Source organism: Sceloporus occidentalis, unplaced genomic scaffold, assembly GCF_023333645.1.
Source record: "Sceloporus occidentalis isolate IW3139 unplaced genomic scaffold, rSceOcc1.0.p SCAF_5, whole genome shotgun sequence".
Taxonomy (NCBI): domain Eukaryota; kingdom Metazoa; phylum Chordata; class Lepidosauria; order Squamata; family Phrynosomatidae; genus Sceloporus; species Sceloporus occidentalis.
This window is the reverse complement of record NW_028316985.1, coordinates 53,731,541-53,751,397: the sequence shown is the minus strand read 5'-3', so window position 1 is coordinate 53,751,397 and position 19,857 is coordinate 53,731,541. Positions and strand designations below refer to the sequence as shown.

General features: G+C 41.4%; 1 pseudogene; it reads left to right on the top strand.

Annotated features, from left to right (window-relative positions):
- LOC149312166 (dual specificity protein phosphatase 5 pseudogene) overlaps positions 1-4,812 on the top strand; it is a 99,088-nt pseudogene extending 94,276 nt beyond the window's left edge.
- Positions 4,813-19,857: the final 15,045 nt, after the last annotated feature.

Genomic DNA, 19,857 nt, shown 5'->3' with positions numbered 1-19,857 from the left:
TCTTGGAATGATGTTTTTTAGTAATGTCTTGGCTATCTCTCTAGCCTTCTCCATCTTCATGGGGTAACATTTGACCCATCTGGTGTAACAACAGACAAAAACCAACAGGTAACGATACAGGTCCTGGCTAAGCACTGTACCAAATATAATGGGAGAGTTCTTGAACCCTTGGACTGGCAGTGGATATTGTCGTATATGTACTGGTACTGTTCCTAGCTTTAAGTTCACTATCCTGGGGGGGGGGGGGGGGGGGTTGTTTTTTCTACATATTTCAGATATATTGAATATTTGTCAGGGCTCATCTTCTAACACGGGCATTGTCCAGTGCATCCTCCACTCCTCCTCTCTTGGGTAGGACAAGGCTACAGTTTTTGCAATTTTCTGCGTTCCTCTGAAGACCACCGTAGCCATCCCATCCTCTTCAAATGATGTCTGGGCTCTTAATTTGGATAATAAATCTAGTCTCAACAGTAGTACAGGGCATTCGGGTAAGTACTGGAAACGGTACACTATTAAATGTCCCCCGATGTGACATATTATTTGTCGACTGCATATTTACTGGCTATTCTGGTGATTCAGTGGCAGTAGCCGCTATAGCGCCCCCGGTAGCAGAAGTCCCAATTGGAGTGTGTATGTCCATCAAGTTATTATTAATCTGGCTGGTTGTCTCAATGGTTGGAACAGGCACCCTGACAGTGGACTGAACTGGTTATAGTGGAGCCGAGGCAACATTTTGAACTGATGGAATGGGAGCTGGCAAAACATTTCCTTGTACTGGAGCCCTCGGATAGGGAAGAGGTGCGGTTAGCTCTGTCAGGTCCTCAGCTGGTGAATCTAACACTGGCTTTTAATTTCTGGGACAATTTTTCCTTTGTTAGCACTAAAATCTTTGCTTGAGATTCTTGGGGAAAAAAATTAACCATGGAGAGGATGGCCGAACCATAGTGTCCCAAGAATCAATACGGAAATTGGTCGGGGTGGCCCAGCTCCCCCATGATCACAGAATATACCTTTTTAATTTTCTCTCGGTCCAGTGATCCTTCAGATAGCCATCCTATATTAAAGGAAATCCGGTCTATTTTACAAAGTATATGTAAGCATTGTGGTTTTATGGGAGGGTCACCATAATCCTCATTGAATCCCTTTTTGAAAATTTTCAACATACAACCCAAGGGGGTGCAAGTTTTGCTTCACGTGCTTCCCATTGCCACCCACTAAAGACCAGACAGAGACAGGAGGGAAAAGGGACAACCTGTGGTGAGGGTTCCAACTGATCAGACACAGGAAGGGTTAATAACACCTCAGACACCTACTGGCACACGCCACCTGCTATCAGCAGATGCTACCATCAACTTGCTGCTGTTGCCCAGGGTCGGCCCCTGAAGATAGCAATGGGAAACGCAGTAGTCACTCACAAATCCACTTAGACAATGCATTCAGTTTTCTACCTCTCACCTTCCCAGCAACTATCTGGTATATGTACCTGAGGCAAAAGAGTTTCTCCAATGGTGGCTGCAGGTGCTGGATAATAGACTTTTGCCTGGAGTTTAGGAGATCATCGGTCTCCCCTTCCACCTGCCACAGGTGGGACAGAAACCCAGAGAAGTACTTCAACTTTGTGCACTTAAACAGATTACCAGGTTACTAGATTAACAGAGGTTTAAATCAAACTACCAGATGGTTCTATCACCCTGGGTGTGTTCTAAGTAAAAGTGTCCCACTTTTACTTGCCTGATTCAGAATATGCGTTTTGCACATTTTGTCTCAGCCACAGATTCCTCTGTTGCGTGGATGCCAATTCAGGAGGGTCACAGCACCAAAGCCTTCATTCCCCCAATGAAACTTTTCGGGTGGCACCTGGAACAGAGTTCGAGCGTCAGCCTTCCTGTCCTGGCTCGGCAAAGTCAAAGGCAGGCAACACACCACCTGCTGTGGTTATCTCTACCAGCCAATGATATCAATCCCGGATGAGCCCCCAAATTATGTAGCAGAAACCACTGGCTGGGATAAACAACCAAGCTGACCCACTGTCACATAAGGCACAGTTTTATTACGGCCAGGACCCTCCTGCCTTGAAAGGTGCAAGAGAGACCATGAACATTCTTTACAGCAAGTTTTATGCACAAGCACAATACAGGAAAACCAAACCCCAAACTCTTACCCCACCCCTGATTGCAAATCATCTATGTTAATACATAGGCTCTATGGTGTTAGTAGATGAACATGTCTATGCATTTTGAAATAGCAGAAATTGTCCTAGTTCATTGTGACACTGTATATAAAACAGAAACCTCAACTCTTCTGTTCGGGATGTTTCACCTTATCAAGAATCATTGGAGTTTATCACATGGAGGCCCTTCCGTGTGGTAAATCTCATGCAAGTGCTGCCCAAATGTCACCAAGTGCCATGTGATCCCCATGGCGCTACGGAAGTGGAATCGTGGCTCCCGCTCCATTCCCGCCATGCACTCGTAACTGGGGGAGCCTCCTGGAGCACTTTTCTTATTAACGGGATAAATTGTTAATAAGAAAAGTGCTCCAGGAGCCCCCCCCCCCCCCCAGTTACAGGTGCATGAAGGGAACGGAGTGGGAGTTGCGATTCCACTTCCGTAGCACCATGGAGGATCACACCCATGGCGCTTGCGTGACATTTACCACATGGAAGGGCCTCCATGTGATAAATGCCATTGTGTTCTCAAAACAAAACAATCCTATGCAAGAACTGCTCACTCTGACATTAGTCTTTGCAAAAGCCGAATTTTAGCTTCTATTGAGATCTCAAGTTATCATCTAGTCTCACCCAAAATCATGGCCACAAACAGTTTATAAAAGCATTCCTTATATAATTCTTCAAGCAGGCACATAAGTCCACTTCTTAATAACTTTAAGAGAGCCAGTGGTTTCAGTGTTGCACCATGACTCTAGAGGTCATGGTTTGAACCCTTAGTCAGCCACGGAAACCCACTGTATGATTTTGTGCACCCACCTTTAAAGGAAGGCAGAGGAAAACCCTCTCTGAACAAATCTTGCCAAGAAAATCCCATGATAGGGTCACCTTGGGGTTGGTATAAAGGGAAGGAACAGCAACTGGGTACAAGCCATACTCTCTGTTATTTGAAAGTGTTTGCAAACCTGCTTCCTGAACATGATTTCTTCAAGTCTTTAGTACTGTTTAAAGAGTCTATACTCAACTGGAATCCATACCTCAGTGGCAAGCAAGGCCTAGTGGCATTTACCTTTCAGGCCACAGTGTAAAATGTGATTTATTTATTTCTTTGTTTGCTCAAAATTATTCTCCTATACATGTTGATAAAATTAATTAAGAGTTTGGGGGCTCAGATCTAAATCTGGGGTATGCCTGCTGGACTATCCCTTAACCTAGATTGTTTGCAAACTAGAATTTATCAGTGCCCAGATGTTGTTAGTGATATATTGCTTCCTTGAGATATTACACAAATAGAGCAGCAGACTGTGGGAGAAGGCGGAGAGGCAACAACATTATTATTCAGTTAAGAGAGTAGGCCTGCTGCTACCTGTGGCCTCTCTATTCCTGTCCCCCTGCAGACTTCTGCCTGCCAAGCCATCATCCCCTCTGGGAGCTAACTTCTAAGGTACTAAGCTAACGGCTGGCAAACTAGCCAGGTTACTCTTTTTCTCTTTCCTGGAAGGAAGCACATACTTCCTCCCACCCTCAGGGAGGGAGGACAATACCAGGAATCAGCAATTGAAAGGATAATAGAAGACATTAATTTCACCACAGGAGAGAGAGAATCAGAGAATGTGGGTGGACAACAAATGGTCAGCAAACACACACTTCAGTTAGCTAAGATAGCCTTGGGAACAGATCCAGTGGGCTGACAATTCTGTTAGCCAGTGCCAGGTCATCAAACAGAAAAACAGCAACCATCCAGGACTTGATTCCGAATGAGCAGGCTGATCCAGTTTCTATTATAGTGAGCAAGATGAACAAAACTGTTGTGGAATGAGGAAAGGAACCTCTGACAAGTCTGTACACATGAGTTCTCTGTGCTTCAGAAAGTGTGTCTAGCGGAATAGGGAGGTGGAGTTGCAAAGGTCTGATTCCATCTTGTTCACCTGTAGTCTGCTGCAGCTGAGTTTGAATATCTGAACATGAACAGCAAGGATAGAAGACTGAAACAGCAATGGACTCAGCAAGAAGCAAAAACCAGCATATGCTCAGGGTAGCCCAGTGGAGATTTTGTGTTTCCTGTACCTTAACAGTTCCTACCATCCTTCCAAGTGTGAGTTCTTAGCCAATCTGAACATCACCACACTCTTGAATGTCTCCAGGAAGAGTTCTGAGTCTTTAACAGACCAATACAGCTATAAAAGGATTCCTGTGGAAGACAGCTATGCAGCAGGTATCAGTTCTCACTTCCAGGAAGTGATAGAATTCACTGACTGCACCAGACAAGCATGGGACAAAATCTTGGTACATTGTGAAGTCAGAATTTCCCACTCTCCCACGATTTAAACGACTTACCTGATGAACATGAAAAAAAAAATAATTTGGAAGAGGCTTTTGGTTACAACATATAGGAGTCTGATCTCACTGAACTTTGGCTTCATGAACCAGCTATATGAGTCAAAAATACCATCCTCAACTCCAAGCCCTCCAGTATCTTCTTGCAGCTTGCTTCTAGCAAGCTGACTCAGAGCAAAGGTTTTAAAGGCTCCTGTTATGTGTTTCCTACCTCAGTTTATTCACCAGCATCAGCTGAAACTTTACTGAATTGCTGCAACTTCACTCTGCTGGAACCTCTTGGAACAAGGGACAATACAGTCCTGTGAACTCAACAGAAAGACTATTAACAAGACATTTCATCTATATCATATATCACCCCAAACTAGATGTTTTAAGGTGGCTGCCCACAGCAGGAAGAGGAAATGTGGTTTTACATTGGCATAGTGCAATAATTTGCTGCATTTCAGCTAGGGGTAACTATGCCATTTCAAGCTGTTCAGCTAGCTTCTGCTTTTCATTTTCCTTATTCTAGGATTCTAGTTTGAAGTCTTCTTCCTCTCAGAAACAAGGAATAACCCTTCATTATGGGTAGGAATATATGTTTAAGAACACCAGACAGGGCAAACTTTTAAAAAAAGTATTAATGAAAGGAAATGCTTACATTTTAAAGAAGTTTTTTTTAAAAAAATATTCTTTATTGATTTTTAATAACAATAATCATCAAATGTACTATACAAAACAGGATTAAACAATTCTTCCACCCGTATCCCCTCTGCCCCTCCCCTAATTCCTCCTAAAAAAAATTTCTAAGACTTGTTTTAAATCAAATATGATTGGCTTCTCCTTCCTATATAATATCCAAGTAAGATAAACTATGGCCCGTTCCACACAGGCGTAAAGTACGTCCCCAGGACGTACTAGGGTTAGGAAAGGGCGTGCTTTATGCATGCCCCTAACCTAGTACGTCCTGGGGACGTACAAAATGGCAGCGCCCGTTCTACATGGGTGCCGCCATCTTGACTTAGCAGACACTTAGCGTCTGCACGTTGCACATTGCGAGTGCGCCATTGGCACCTTGCGGCGCCAGGGAGCCTCGCAGTTTGGCCGCTGGGGCTCCTCGGTGCCGCTAATGACGGTGGTGGCAGACCACCGCTTTCAGGTGGTCTTTAACGCACCAAAACCACAAAAGATAATATCAACAACTTCATATCATTTGTTATTTTTAAGTTCCTTCAAAGCTCATGAGCTTACTGACAACATCTTAAGAAATTATGTTAAGATAAAATGATTATATTAGCTGTTTAAATTATATACAAAAAGAAAAGTTCTCATAATTAAAAACCCACCTGTTTCAAGCAGCCTTCCCTCCCGTCTCTGTTTAGATGAGGAAGTTCCCCCCCATAACTGACAGTTTTAATGGTTTGTATATGGCTCAAGTTTTTATGCAATCTGTATGAAATTGTGATTTGTAATTAACGTAATATTTACTGTATTGTACTGTGACATGTGTCACATAACTGTTGTATTGTAAACCACTTTGATCTACAGGAAAGGCAGTATATAAATAAAGTTTTTATTTTTATTTATTTTATTTTATAATTCCTACATTTTAAAGAGGTTTTAAAATTATTTATGGAATATTTGTGCATCCACTACTGTATTTCCATACCATGCTGGAGTAGATAACCTATATATATATATATATATATATATATATATATATATATAGTGTCACTCAGATTGTTCAGCTGCTTGCCTCCCTCTCTTTCTCATAATTCAGCCTCGTTTTAAAGTGAAAGCAATGTCAGAAACAATGTCAGAAATAGCTGTATCAAAATAAGAAAGGGGAGAAGTGAAAGAAAGAAATTTAATGATATGACCCTTTCAATTTATGGTCAGGATGTAGAAAAAAAAATTTTTTTCTTTCTTATACATTATGTATAAAGTATTTTTTGTGAAATAGTTGTTGTATGAATAGAAACTTAAAACTATTTATTGAGTTATTAGGGCGTTAAGTAAAGAAGTCATATGAATGAAGGAAAGGGAAGAGGATTAGGGGAATTAAGGGATGTTGGAGGGAAAATAGGAAAATAAGACAGAGTATGTATGTAGAATGTATGTTAGAGAATTTTATTGATGGAAAATGCAATTTAAAAATAATTTTTTTAAAAAAAGAAATACCTGTGTCAGAGAAGCAGACATGTAATGAGAAGCACAATGTACAAGAGAAGCAAAACATAACATCTTTGGTAGTGGAAAAAACATGAACATTTGCCTTCCTCATGTTTGTGTGGGTTCTTGTGTCCTGTGCTACAGGATACAAGTGGATTTGAAAGTGGGAGAAGAATTTTTCCCTTTCCTCATAATCTCCAGTCCTTTATTGCTTATTGCTGTTCAACTGGGGTCAGGATCAGAAGTTCATCCTTCCTTGGAAGCCTCAGGTGTGTGTCATTTTCTAGAAAAGGTAACAGGATGTAAAGCAGAGTTAAGAAGACATTCTAGATATTCCAAGACTGTACAATATAGGGCTGGAGTGGGTAAACTTTTGCTCCTCCAGATGGCTTAAGCTACAATGCTCATAAGATATATATATATATATATATATATATATATATATATATGTATATATATATATGTTGGGACTTCTAGGACCTGAAGCCTGAAAGGCCCATGGTTCCCATATCCTTCCATAAAGGCTCCACTCTTCACCTACAACACCATCCCATTTGAATTTTTAGAGTTCCTCTTTTAGGGATTAGTCTAAAATGTTTTGGTTGTATGGAAGCTGAGTACAGCACGCCCACTCCATACACGGCTTCTGGTTTACAGCAACACTTTCACCATGTTCCACCATGAGCACACACCACGCTGCCATGTGCACAAGCCCCATTCACTATAATGGGGCTCGAGCATAGGTGGAATTCGCCTTACATGGGGGGGGGGGGGGGCAGAACGGATTCCCCGCATAAGGCAAGGTTCCACTGTAATAGGATCTGATTTAGAGTGCCCCACTGTAATTGAGTGGAACCAGTCTTGATAGACTTAAATCTCATTGATTTGAATGGTTCTCTTTGGCAGAAGCTCTTTTGTGATTGGGCAGCCACAGTGGCATCTAGTTAAATACTATTGGGAGCACTCATTCAGGCTATTGGGAGGTGGCCAAATGGGGTTCACTTATTGGTCTAGAGCAGAACATATGGCTGTGTAGAATATGGTATACACTGTGGCAATAGCTGCACTAGGATACAGTTGGCAGGAGTAGTGGTCATGGCATATCCTCCCCTCTGGTGGCAGTGTGACATGAGTCAAGACTTGGGGACCAGGAATGTTGGGCCTAGTGGCTCATTGTACAAAAGTTCATGGGGTGTACCACTGGGGACTGGGGAGTGGGGTTAGAGGCTCACAGGTAACACCCACCCACCTGTCTATCAGAAGGTGAAGAGTCACACAGTGGCTGAATCCCTGACTGTTTTCTCTGTCACCATCTCCTTGGCTAACCCCTACTTCAGCTCTGGCATAACAAATTCTCAAGTCATTCAGTGGCAGGTCACTGGATTGGGGCCCCATGCCAAGCCAAACTATCCACCTGTCATCAATAAAAGTTGTGGCCACTCCATGCCAAAAGAGATTTGTTGTTTGGTTGTTAGATCAACACCAGCCTCTGAACATTTTCTCTGCAAAGACTGTACACATCAAATAGCTATTCTTCAAAAGCATGCTCAGAGTTCTGTAGATTCACATTCTGTTCAGTGCCATATTGGCTGCGTGGACTGCCAGGCTAAGGAATACCAGATTTATGGCCTCAACATAATGGGCATCCACTCAACTATCCACTCAACTAATGGGGGGGGGGGGGGAATAGCAGAAACAGTTTATTGTCACTTCTAAAGCTGGCAGTGCTGACCTGAGCAGCCAGCCTTGCATTAACATTTGTTTGTGTTTTATTCATGGGGAAATTCACATCTGACATGCCAAGAATCACTGATGCACGCTATGTATGCATCAAAGTTGTAACCTGGGACTAGAAATGCAATTACAAATGGAGAAGAGCATCTTCCCTGGGAGTGGCACTTGATTTAGGCCAGGGATGGATCTGCCTCTACTCAAAAGAAGAGTGTTAGCCAATATGGGTAGTCCTGCCCCAGGATGGTTTCTCAGAGATGAAGTCATATAATAAAAAGGTTATTGGCTGAGGGTGTTGTTCACTCAAACCTGTTGGAAATAAAGGGGTGTGTATGAAGTGCTATTATCGGCTTTTCACTTTTAGCAGAACATTTTGGTTCTCTTTGTGCTGCCATTTTATAGATCAAGACTGGATCTCTATGTGTTTCTTGAACATCATCAAGCCTGGCAACTGGCTGTGACATGTAGAATTAGAGTCAACAACATCTGAAGGTTGTCACGTTCCACAGACCTACTACATTATGGAATCAGGAAAAAGCAACTCTGGGGGCTTGAAAACCGATGTCAGTAGCCAACAGTATTCAGAGATAATGTCACTCAGCTACCTGTTTTAAATGACAACATAAATCCAAAACTAGTTCAAAACTGGAGGTCAGGATCAGAAGTTCATTCTTCCTTGGAAGCTTCAGGTATTTTGATGTAGCAGGTCTGGGGAATTGTATAGAAATTACAGTTCCCAGCAGCCTCATAGCCAGAGTGAGAAATGCTAGGAGCTGCAGTTCAATAATTGATGGGCCAACAACTCCCACCACTATAAGACCTACTAAGAATTGTCTGCACTTCTATTTTTTTCCCCTTCTAAATAAATATTGCTGCTTCAGAAACATACCACACAATAGTCCAAAACTGCAAGTGTGCTTACTTTAATTTATTGGGATTCACACAGCTTTAATTAGTAGATTTGCATATGTTTCTTGTCTTAGTTTGCTTTCTCAGCTCTAGGAGTCAGGGGAGTTAGCTTTATTGTACTGATGAATGCTGCTTCTCTCTGACACTTGAGATTTTACAAGAACACATGAATCAGAAAAAGGAACTCCAAGGGCTTGGGAATTTATCAGATATCCATGGCCATCAGTTTCCACAGTTAATGTCACTCAGCTGTCTGTTTTAAATGACAGCATATATCCAAAGCTGGTCCAAAAATAACTATTCTGAAACTGGTCTGCACCTTTGAAATCAAGGCTCAGTATGAGGCAGAAAGACAGAGGAAAATGGAGGAAAATGTATTGATATGTCTGAATACCTGCCTTTTTTTAAAACCCTGACCATCATGTACTGCAGTACATTTCTTTATTTATCCACCCATCCATCTTCTTAAGCCCAAAAGAGGGCCATTGTGGGGGTTTTAGGTTTGCCAGCTTAGAATCAACAAAGCATCCCCATTCAGCTGCCAAATATGTAAGAAAACCCGGGATAGCTTTGACTAAGAGGCTCAACAGACCGCCCCAAAATGGTGGGCGGGAGGTGCCCATTTTTTCCCCTGAGCAACACCACAGCAGCCAAACCATGCAACGTCACTCCACACCAAAAAACCCCGCTAAAAGCAGGTTCTTTTTGGTTCCTGCAGCAGATGCCATGAGTGCACCATTGGCGCAGTGTGGTGCGTCGATTATGCAAGCGCAGTGCCGTGATGTGCAGATCCGGAAGCATGCTTGCATTATCATGGCGGCCCCATGTGTACGGGGCCAAGCCATGATGGTGCTGCCACCACATGCTACGGTTTGGGAGCATGCAGTTGCTCCATTCTCCTGAACCCTAATTTTGGCCCCAGGCTGCCACAAAACGGTGGTCTGTTCCAGGCCTAAGAGTCACCATAAGTTGGAAACCCAGACATGAAGGCATGCAACAACAAAAAATTGTGGTAGCTTATTAAACACCATAGACCTGACATTGCATCTCTGTAGCTCCCATTAAATATCTCCAAAGAAAGGAATTTCCATATTGTACTGGAACTGAAGGTTTTGGTTTTAAATGGGGTTAACTTTCAGGAAACATCTATATAGTTTGGGAGCAGGTGCAGGAGAGAACAGAGAGGTGAAGAGAAGAAAATAATAACCAACGATATATTAAGGCAACATTTAGCCAAGAGCTAAGAACCACTATTTTGTGCCTAGCTAGAATAACTGACCCTCCAACCCAAACAAATACATTCTCAACTGATTCTTAACATAAGCTACCTAACCGAAAGCAAAAAAATATGAGGTAAAAATGCTTTTGGATTAGCATAGCTCAAGGGAACAGACAATATTAAGCTCCATAAGGCTTGAGGAACAAAATGAGGGGCAAAAAAGAGCTATTTTAAAATATGTGGGCTACCTTCAAAATGCAATGAGCAATAGGCTTTATTTTTATCCACCTTCTCTCTCTCTTGACCCATTTTAGGATAAAGCTTTTTTTAAAAAAACAAAAAACTTGCTATTCAAAAATCCTCTTAATGTTTTTCAGCATATCTTAAATCTCAAACCTTTCAGTAAAAATGATAAAAGCGAACAAAATTAATTAAACCTTATTAGTCATGTAAATGTTTAATTAGTCACATTATTTATGATTAGATGCAAACTGTTCAGTGTTCTGATAATGGATAAATACAGGAGCACAAGAGACTTTTAAGACCCGCCAACAGTTCCAGGTACTGAGTTTCTTGCTCCTTTTATAGTGCTCAGCTGTCTCCATGAATACTATCTCCTGGTAACCATGGGAACAGTCTCCGCCGTGATTTCTTAAAGTGGAAGCACAGGCCATGCCTAAAGTACTTTCAGCCAAGGGAATATATGTGAAACATAATTACTTTCTAATTATTATGTGTCATTTCTCATGCTATGTTTTAGATTTTTTATGTTTCCTGGACTGAATGAAGAGGGAGATTGATGACCACTTCACTACTAGTTGTGAATGTGGGTGGATTTCAGAAGGTTCACTTTTTTCTAAGGAAGGGAAAGTAATTTAAACTGTGGTCCAAAATACACAGTGGAAATAATCCCATTTATAACAGCTTTAACTGCCATGGCTCAGTGTTAGGAAATTCTGTGAACTGTAGTTTTATGAGACATTTAACCTTCTCTGTCAGGGAGCTCTGCTGCCACAAATAATAACAATTCCCAGAATCCTCAGCATTGAGCCATGGCAGTTAAAGTGGTGTCAACCTGGGTTATTTCTGCAATGCAGATGCAGCCTTGTTGTTGTTAACTGCCCTCAAGTTGACCCCAACTCACGACAACCCTCCCATCCTCGATTGCTCTGCTTGGATCCTGCAAGTTTAGACCTGTGACCTCTCTAATTGAATCTATCTAGCATGTGGTCTTCCCCTCTTTCTGCTGCCTTCTGCTTTCCCTAGCATTATTGTCTTTTCTAGTGAGTTATGCCTTTTCATGATGTGGTCAAAGCATGACAGTGATCTTGACTTCCAGAGAGAGTTCAGGCTTGATCTGTTCTAGGGTCCATTTGTTTGTTTGTTTTCTCCATCCATGGTATCTCCAGCACTCTTCTCCACTACCACACCTTAAATAAGTTTATTTTCTTTCTGGCAGTTTTCTTCACTGTCCAGCTCTCACATCTGTACATGGTGAGGGGGAATACAATAGATTGCGCAATTCTAATTTTAGTGCTCAGTTGTATACCATTACACTCTAGGATCTTTTCTAGTTCTTTCATGGCTGCCTTTCCTATTCCTAATCTTCTTATTGCCTGTCTGTAGTCACCATTTTTGACAGTGTTTGAGCTAAGGTATGGGAACTCTTACTATTTCAATTTCCACTTATTTAGATTGAACATATGTAAACCATGCATGGTCATTATTTTTGTTTTCCTTATGTTCAGCAATAAACCTGCCATTGCACTCTCTTCTTTTACCTTCCTTCTTTATTTTCAAAAATCAAACCTTTACCACTTCTATAGTTGCATCACAGGTTGCCAGGTCTTATAGTGCCAGCTGATGTTTCAGGGGATTGCTCATCCTCAGATGGGGAGACAAGTATCAAGGCAAGTGCTGGCACAGGAGAAAGCTGGTTGTTTGTGTGTGAATTGACTTAAAAGCCTGGCCACTGATGACCATGGAGTTCTGCTGAGTTCACTGGTTCAACAAGAAGTTGTTTGGATGCATGTGGTACTTGTGCAACATCATTGTTGTGAAAAAGCTGAGGCAAAGGGTCTAGAACTGAAGCAAAGGGTCTAAAAAGAGAGAGGTGAGTGCATGTACTTGGACCCATCAAGTCAAACAGAAAACAAAGTGTGACCACTGTGACTCATGAACTTTTTTGTTGTAGAACTTCTTGCAGGAACTGTGCAGGGCCTCAGAAGGCATTAAGCCTTGCATAGGTCTGAGAAGCATCACAGGGCCTGCAAAATCTCTCACATTTAATGGCTGATGTAGATAAGATCATGTGGAATGTGAGGAATAGAAATGACCCAAGTTTAAAGATCCTTAGTGAAGGGGATTCTTTCAATCCCATCATCCACCTAGGTACATTTGCTGGGGGCACAGTAGAGACCCTTCTCAGGGGCTTCTCCCCTACAATAGAACTTCTCTCCTACAGAAAAGGTTGGCCCTTTTCCTGGTCTCCTTCTAGCAGCTATTTATTTTTTTATCTATTGGATTTATATCCTGCCTTTCTCCCAAAATGTGATTTAAGGCAGCTGATAAAGACCATTTTATTTGAACAGAGAATATACAAATAAAAAAGAGGCATGGTGTAAGTATAATGCCAGGGTCTATCATGGAGTCTGGAGGTCTCCAAGTCCATTATGATGGCCAGTTCTCTTTTGCCAACCCAAAACATTTTGCTGCCTGGGATAAAGAACAAGAAGGCCATGTAAACAGTATGAATCTACAGATGCTGGATAGAGACAAAGGGAACACTAAGATTTGGGTAGGAGAAAAAGAAAAGTGAAACTTTAAATTGGATTCTGATGCTTACTGCATCCAGATTTCTCTCTTGCCCTAAGTCTGATAGCATTGGGATGGGTATTTTGTTTTCAGCTTGGTTCCATAAGATTTCATCTTCAAAAGGTACAAATGGAAATGGGCAGTTATTTCTGCTATTGTAATAGTTATAGTTGTCCTGGGAGTTTTATGGTCTGACATAGTTCCCTTATTTTCATGCACACAGCTTCACTCTCAGCAATCCTGCTATTTGCATTTGTTCTTTGGTGGGTGTATGAATCAGAAATGTGTCATTCTCAGAAAAAATACACAACACAAAATATGGTTCTATATGGATTCACTTAGAGAATAATGATGGTTTTGAATTCCTTACTATTCCCACACAGCATAGGAGGTTTCATCATTAGAGCACTTATCCTTTGCTATGCATCTGTCACTTGCTGCTTTTCTTTCTGTGCGGCTCAACATTATCTCTACATAGTAGTCTCATTCTTCTTTTGTAAATCTAATGGCTTTTCCCCAATGTGCTAAACCACCCTAAGAAATTATGTTAGGACTTCCTTTTTCCTATAACCCACTGCCAGTGACGAAAAATCTCTCATAATGTTAGAGACTTTGGCAGTTTCCCCAATACTTTCAAAATAGGCCTATTTTTATTTCAATGATAAAATTCTCCTAGAGACCAAATGAAGCCCTGTTAGGACTGACAATCAGATATTTTCTGAGCTTCCTACATTATTTTTAATCCTCATTCAAGAGAAGTGCAGTACATTCCTATGTACATATGAATTCAGAAGTAAGGCTCTGTACAGACTAGCACTTTGTGCCAGCCTGTGGGCAGAGTCAGGGCACAGTGTCCTTACGTTCGATGCCCTGACTCCACCCCCAGGGTGTCATGATGCCACGCACCATTCCAGATGGCACACAGCATCATGGCGTGCCTCCGGTGCTACATCCAGATGATGCAGCACTGAAAGGATGCCATACATCTGTGCTGCTGTGGCTATGGCACCTTTTTGGCAATGCAAAAAGGAGCTTTTCATGGCTCCTTTTTGCGCCTTCTAGAGGCTGGATTGGGGCAATGGCATGAGGTTGCCATGGCCCCAATCTGGCCAGGAAAGGGCAGCTGTAGACCACTCCTTTGCGGTGGTCTGTATAGCCCCTTAATTCAGAAATAAGTTATATGAAGATGATTCACAGTGAATAGAGAACTATAGCTTTAACCTGCTTCAACAATTTTTATTTTTGCCTCCCATAAACAAATTCCAACCTGAAGTGCAGTACAGAATTCTGAAGTGCAGAAAAAAAATACCTTCATTTTGCTTACGCCAGGGATGGGTACAGATCTCAATTTTTGATGGCCTCCCAAGTCTTCCTAGGTCACAATAAACTTATTTGCTATTGAAATGTGGTGGTTCCTGTTCTCGTCAATGCAGTTTGATGCAAATATGTGCTAACAAACTATGTCATAACAGCCACAGAGATAAGAAAAATGGCTACTGCTGCCAGCAGAAGAAGACCTTAACATGGGAGAGATCACTCACTCTCTTGCTCACTCTTATCCTTCCCACTTTCCTGTCAGAAGGGAAAAAAGGTAGAAAAATGCTGTTGCTGTCACTTGTGCCAGCAGAAAAGAAGGCAGAATGGTAAAGAAACTTCATACATTTACCTTTCTCCCTCCCACTCATCTGTTTGCCTATGAAAGCAAAGAGAAATGCTGCCACCACTAGTAGCTGACTATTGTAAAGCAATACTTCTCAGGCTATCCGATGTGGGGCACAACATTTTTTAAAAACTAATGTGTCAAGGGCCTGTACCATATTTCTGCTCACTGGCTTTGTTCTTGTGTGCCTTCAAGTTGTTTCTGACATATAGCAATCACAATTCAGTAAGGATATTGACAAGGTGCAACATATTAAAAGAGGAACAACTTAGGGAGTTGAGTATGTCTAGCTTGGAGAAGATTAAAAGGTGATATAATAGTTCTTTAAATATTTGAAGTGATGTCATGTAGAAGAACAATAGCAATAGCAATAGCATTTCTATACCACTTCACAGGATCTTATCACACGGGGACCTATGTGCTTCCATCCCGAAAATGGTTAAAGCATTGGCATCCAGGAAAAGCGAGCAAATTTGCTAATGATTATCACACACAGAGCACAAAAACAGATTAAAAGTATATTACATAGGTGAGAAAGTGGGCAGAAAGCGAATTTGGGTTTCAGATGCAGACAAATCCTGTTGATAGCTTGAAAATAATTTTTTTGTGCATGCTCAAAACTGTCATTTCCACAAGTGCATACACACACATCCTCCAGATAGGGAAGGGAAACCAGGGAGGAAAATATTTTTTTCCCTGGAAGCTGTTTCAGAGGAAGGAAGGCTGAGGTTTCCATTTGCAAACTCCCATAAAACAACACAAACCACACACCCACACACACTATAGAAAAGGAGGATGTGGCTGGTTTATAAACCTGCCTGATTTCAGCAAGGGCTGAAACTCCCAGATGCTCTTCATTTCTCCTTCCTGTACAGGAAGAATTCCAAAATGTCCTCTCTCATCTCTGCCTTCTCTCACCAGCTGTTCCTTTTCAGAGGCTGCAGGAGAAGGACACTAGCCATGTGAGGGAAAGACGTGTGTGTGTGTCCCTTTAAGAACAAGGCTGCCTCCCTCTCCTCAGCACAACAAAGGAACCATGGGAAATCTGGGAACAGGGAGAATCCCACTGTTGGTTTTCAGATTACAGCAACTGCGCAAACAAGGCGAATTTGTGAATGAACTGGAAATGAAAACACTGTATTTTTCAAAAAAAAAAATGCCTATTCCCTGATTCACGTCACTTTCTGTTTGGATTCTAAGATGTTTGCATATGGCAGTGTCTGATAACCAATTGTGAAATTCTGCCTAATGCCCTGGATGACCCTGGGCTCTGACCAGTTTGACCTTCCAATTTTCCCCATGTGATAAGGTCCATAGTGAACTCAGCACTCTCTAAGTGGTTTACAATCTGTAAGCCAATTGCCCCCCACAAGCTGGGTACTCATTTTACCAACCTATGAAAGGATGGAAGGCTGAGTCAGCCTGGAGCCCTATGAGATCGAAATCATAATGTTGTGGCTGCCGTACTGGCAATTAACCTCTGCACCACCAGAAGATGGAATGAGTGTTTTTCTTTGCTGTGATGCATGTGAACAAAGGCTAGAACACAAACCATATTATGAGAAAAGAGATGTCATCTGAACATTATGAAGTACTTTTTTACTGCAAGAATTGTTCAACAGTATAATAAAGTGCCTTGGAGGCTGGTAGATGATCCTTCTTTGGAAATTTTTTAATATAAGTTGGGTGGGAAACTCTCAGGAGTGTTTTACTTGCATATTCCTGTGTGATGAGGGTTGGACTTGGCTGCTCTGGTCCCATCTAACTCTAAGGTTCTATGATTCTAGGAAATCTTCAGAAAAAGAAAAAGAAAAGAATAAAAATATTTCCCTAGCAAACAAAAGTGCACCCTGCAAAGACCTCACCAACCAGCAAAGTGCCACCCATCTTGGCTATGATTGCCAGCCACTGGTTTAGATATGTTTACTTGTGGAGGTTTTTTCCTCCAGAAAATACCTTTTGGGATAGCTAAGAGTATCTACAGTCCGCCCTCCCCATACGTGGTGGATCCGTTCCGGACCCACCTACCCCCGCATATGGGGAAAAGAGTATGCTCAAACCCCATAGAAAATAATGGGGCACATGCTCGCAGCGGTGCATGGGGTGTACGACACTTCTACGCACCCTATTATTTCTACCAGGGCTTGCCTTCCACATAAGCTCAAAGCTGCGGAAGGCAAGCCGGCCTCTAAGGTGTGCTGACTGTACTTTCTACATGCTCAGATTTTTTGCAACCCAGATGCAAAGGCCATTCCCTGATTGTGGGGATGGGACAATGATAGGAGTCTAAATCTATTGGTCGACTCATCCAGTGTTGATCCCCTGAATCAATTGATGAACATGTTTGTAAATCTAGGATTGTGAATTTTCTGCTTATTTTTTCCCCAAAGGAAGCAGTGAGTAATTCTCACATTTTCTTGCTACAAAAAAAGTATTTAAAAAACTGCACATTTTAATTAAGAGGAGGAAGAGGAGGAGGAATTTATTTATAGCACCTTTTCCACTGGTAGATGACATGCTATTTTTGTACAGAAAACATTTTTTTTAATATTGTTTCTATTCCTATGTAAATCTCATTTATTCACTGGGTTCGTTCTGAGATTGCAGCTGGCTGCTCAAGAGCAGTGAATCCAAGTTTTAATAAAGGTTTTAAACAATCTATTGACCCCATCCTCAAAATAAGCTCAGCATCTTGGACAATGACTTTGAAGTTATCCCATTTTATAGCCATTGACTGTACTCTGTATAGTATAAAATTATTTTGATTTCAGAAAAAAATTTTCAGTATGCATAAAAAGGGGAGGCAGGAATGACATTGAAGGCTGACACCTGGATATAAAGTTTATATAGAAATTACCCCCGCCCCCCATTTCAACATGTAACACATGTACAGGAGGAGCACAATATTTTACAGAAATGAAATGGACTCTGTACAAAAGTGTGGGGCGGGGGGAGAGAAGTTTGACTGAAGGAGCCAGAGAGAATCCTTGCTTCTAAATGCCTCGACCTGAATGTTTTGACAGTTGAAGTCTCAATTGTAGGTTTGCATCTGTGCTTTTCCTATCAAACCTACCCACTTTAAGAAGGGTTAACATATGCTCTGAGACAGCTGCTCCTCCTTAGTGAAATGAGTAAACTTAGTTATATAAATATGGAATAACCATAAAAGGGGGAAAAATACTGTCTGAGAAAATGGGCTGAATAGAAGAAAGGATAAAAGCAAAGAAGAAAGAGAAGATTAAGAGGTGCTTTGAGTGAAAGGTACAAGATACAACTACCCATAATGACTTTGTTGCACTATAGCTGCTAGATAGTTCACCTGATTGCTGAAACTAGTTCACCTGATTGCTTAAACTAGTTCACCTGATTGCTGATTGGACATTTTGGCAGCGCTTGGAAGCAATTACTTCCTTAGGCATATTAATTCCCAAAGATGTTGCTCATGTGATTGTGTTAAATTTGAGCACATTGATTACTGAGGCCTTAGTATGAACATATGTGCACCTTTAAACTTGAGTCTTTCACAAATAAATCATGCACTCAAAATGAATACAGCTATACCACAGTTAACAAAATTGATATCCAGATGGATATTAGAAAATGTGGTGCCAGGTGCAGAAATTATCTGGAAAGAATAAGGACAGGGTCCTAAACTGCAATAAAGAAAAAATGCAATTCAACATATTTTAGCAAACTTTTCATTTCTGACTAGCACTGTGCACATGTAAAATGAAACAACCAGGTCAAGTAAACCCAGAAACATGAAGTAAAAACATGCTGAACCTTCTAGAAACCACCTGAAATCATTTTCTAAAATGCATTCAGCGATGACTTTTTCTTTAAACAACCTCCATTTTTCTTATGATTTCCATTTTACAGCTGAACAATTTAGATCTACATTTTTAAAAAAAAAAATCCTGGAGGGAGCTAAGCAGGCAGCCTTATCTGCTTACCCCTTTTCTTTCTGTTTTGTGGTACACACATACTCAGTAAGGGATTATGAATACTGCTTCTGTTTATCTTGCCTGCTATATGCATGCACACACAACTATACAGTAGGATCAGCAGAATCTCTTCTTCATTACACAGAGGCTTTGTTAACTGTGGTATGTCTGTACTATATCTCAGGGGTCATTCAGAGGTCTTTTTTTTTTTAGTGGAATGATGCAAATAACCTCAGTCATGTATTCCAGGTTTTGTTATTCACACTATGGAACTACCTCTCTCCACAAACTACATCCACATCTCTGCGAGTTTGGTTGTTCACATGTGCCAGCACCCTCCACTTGTCCTCACACCTACTGGCACCCCTCAGCCAAGCAGAGGCTCCTCCTCCCACCACTTGAGGGGTTGGCATCCCTTTTCCTCTCCCCATTTTCCCTCTGCCTTTCCCTCTTTTGCCCCCCCACCCCACCCCAACTAAATTGGATGTATTCAGAATGCATGTGAACAACAGAGTTTCAACCTGGATTCATCCTGGATTATTTCCATCATCTGAATAGGGACAGCATGTTTTATGAAGGTTTTCTCTCTATAGATCCTGTGGGGCTTTTCAAAAATTTAATACTGTAGCTGAAACCATGAATTGAAAAATATGTTGACATATATAACTATGATATGTCCCCCATATAAACCCTCTTTTCTCTACTGCAGATCCCCCTCCCCAAACACAGCTATTTCCTGGTTAATGAAGAACAAAGGAAAGAAATTTCCAGCTGTATTCCTGTAGGTAAATGCACAGTGACAAGCATCTGCTGGAACATCCTAGAGAACCCTTTGAGATCCCTGAAAATTGTTGTTATGTCCAACTGTAAGGAAATAGCTGAATACTTCTCTGTCATGCCCTCCCAATATACACCAGCCAGG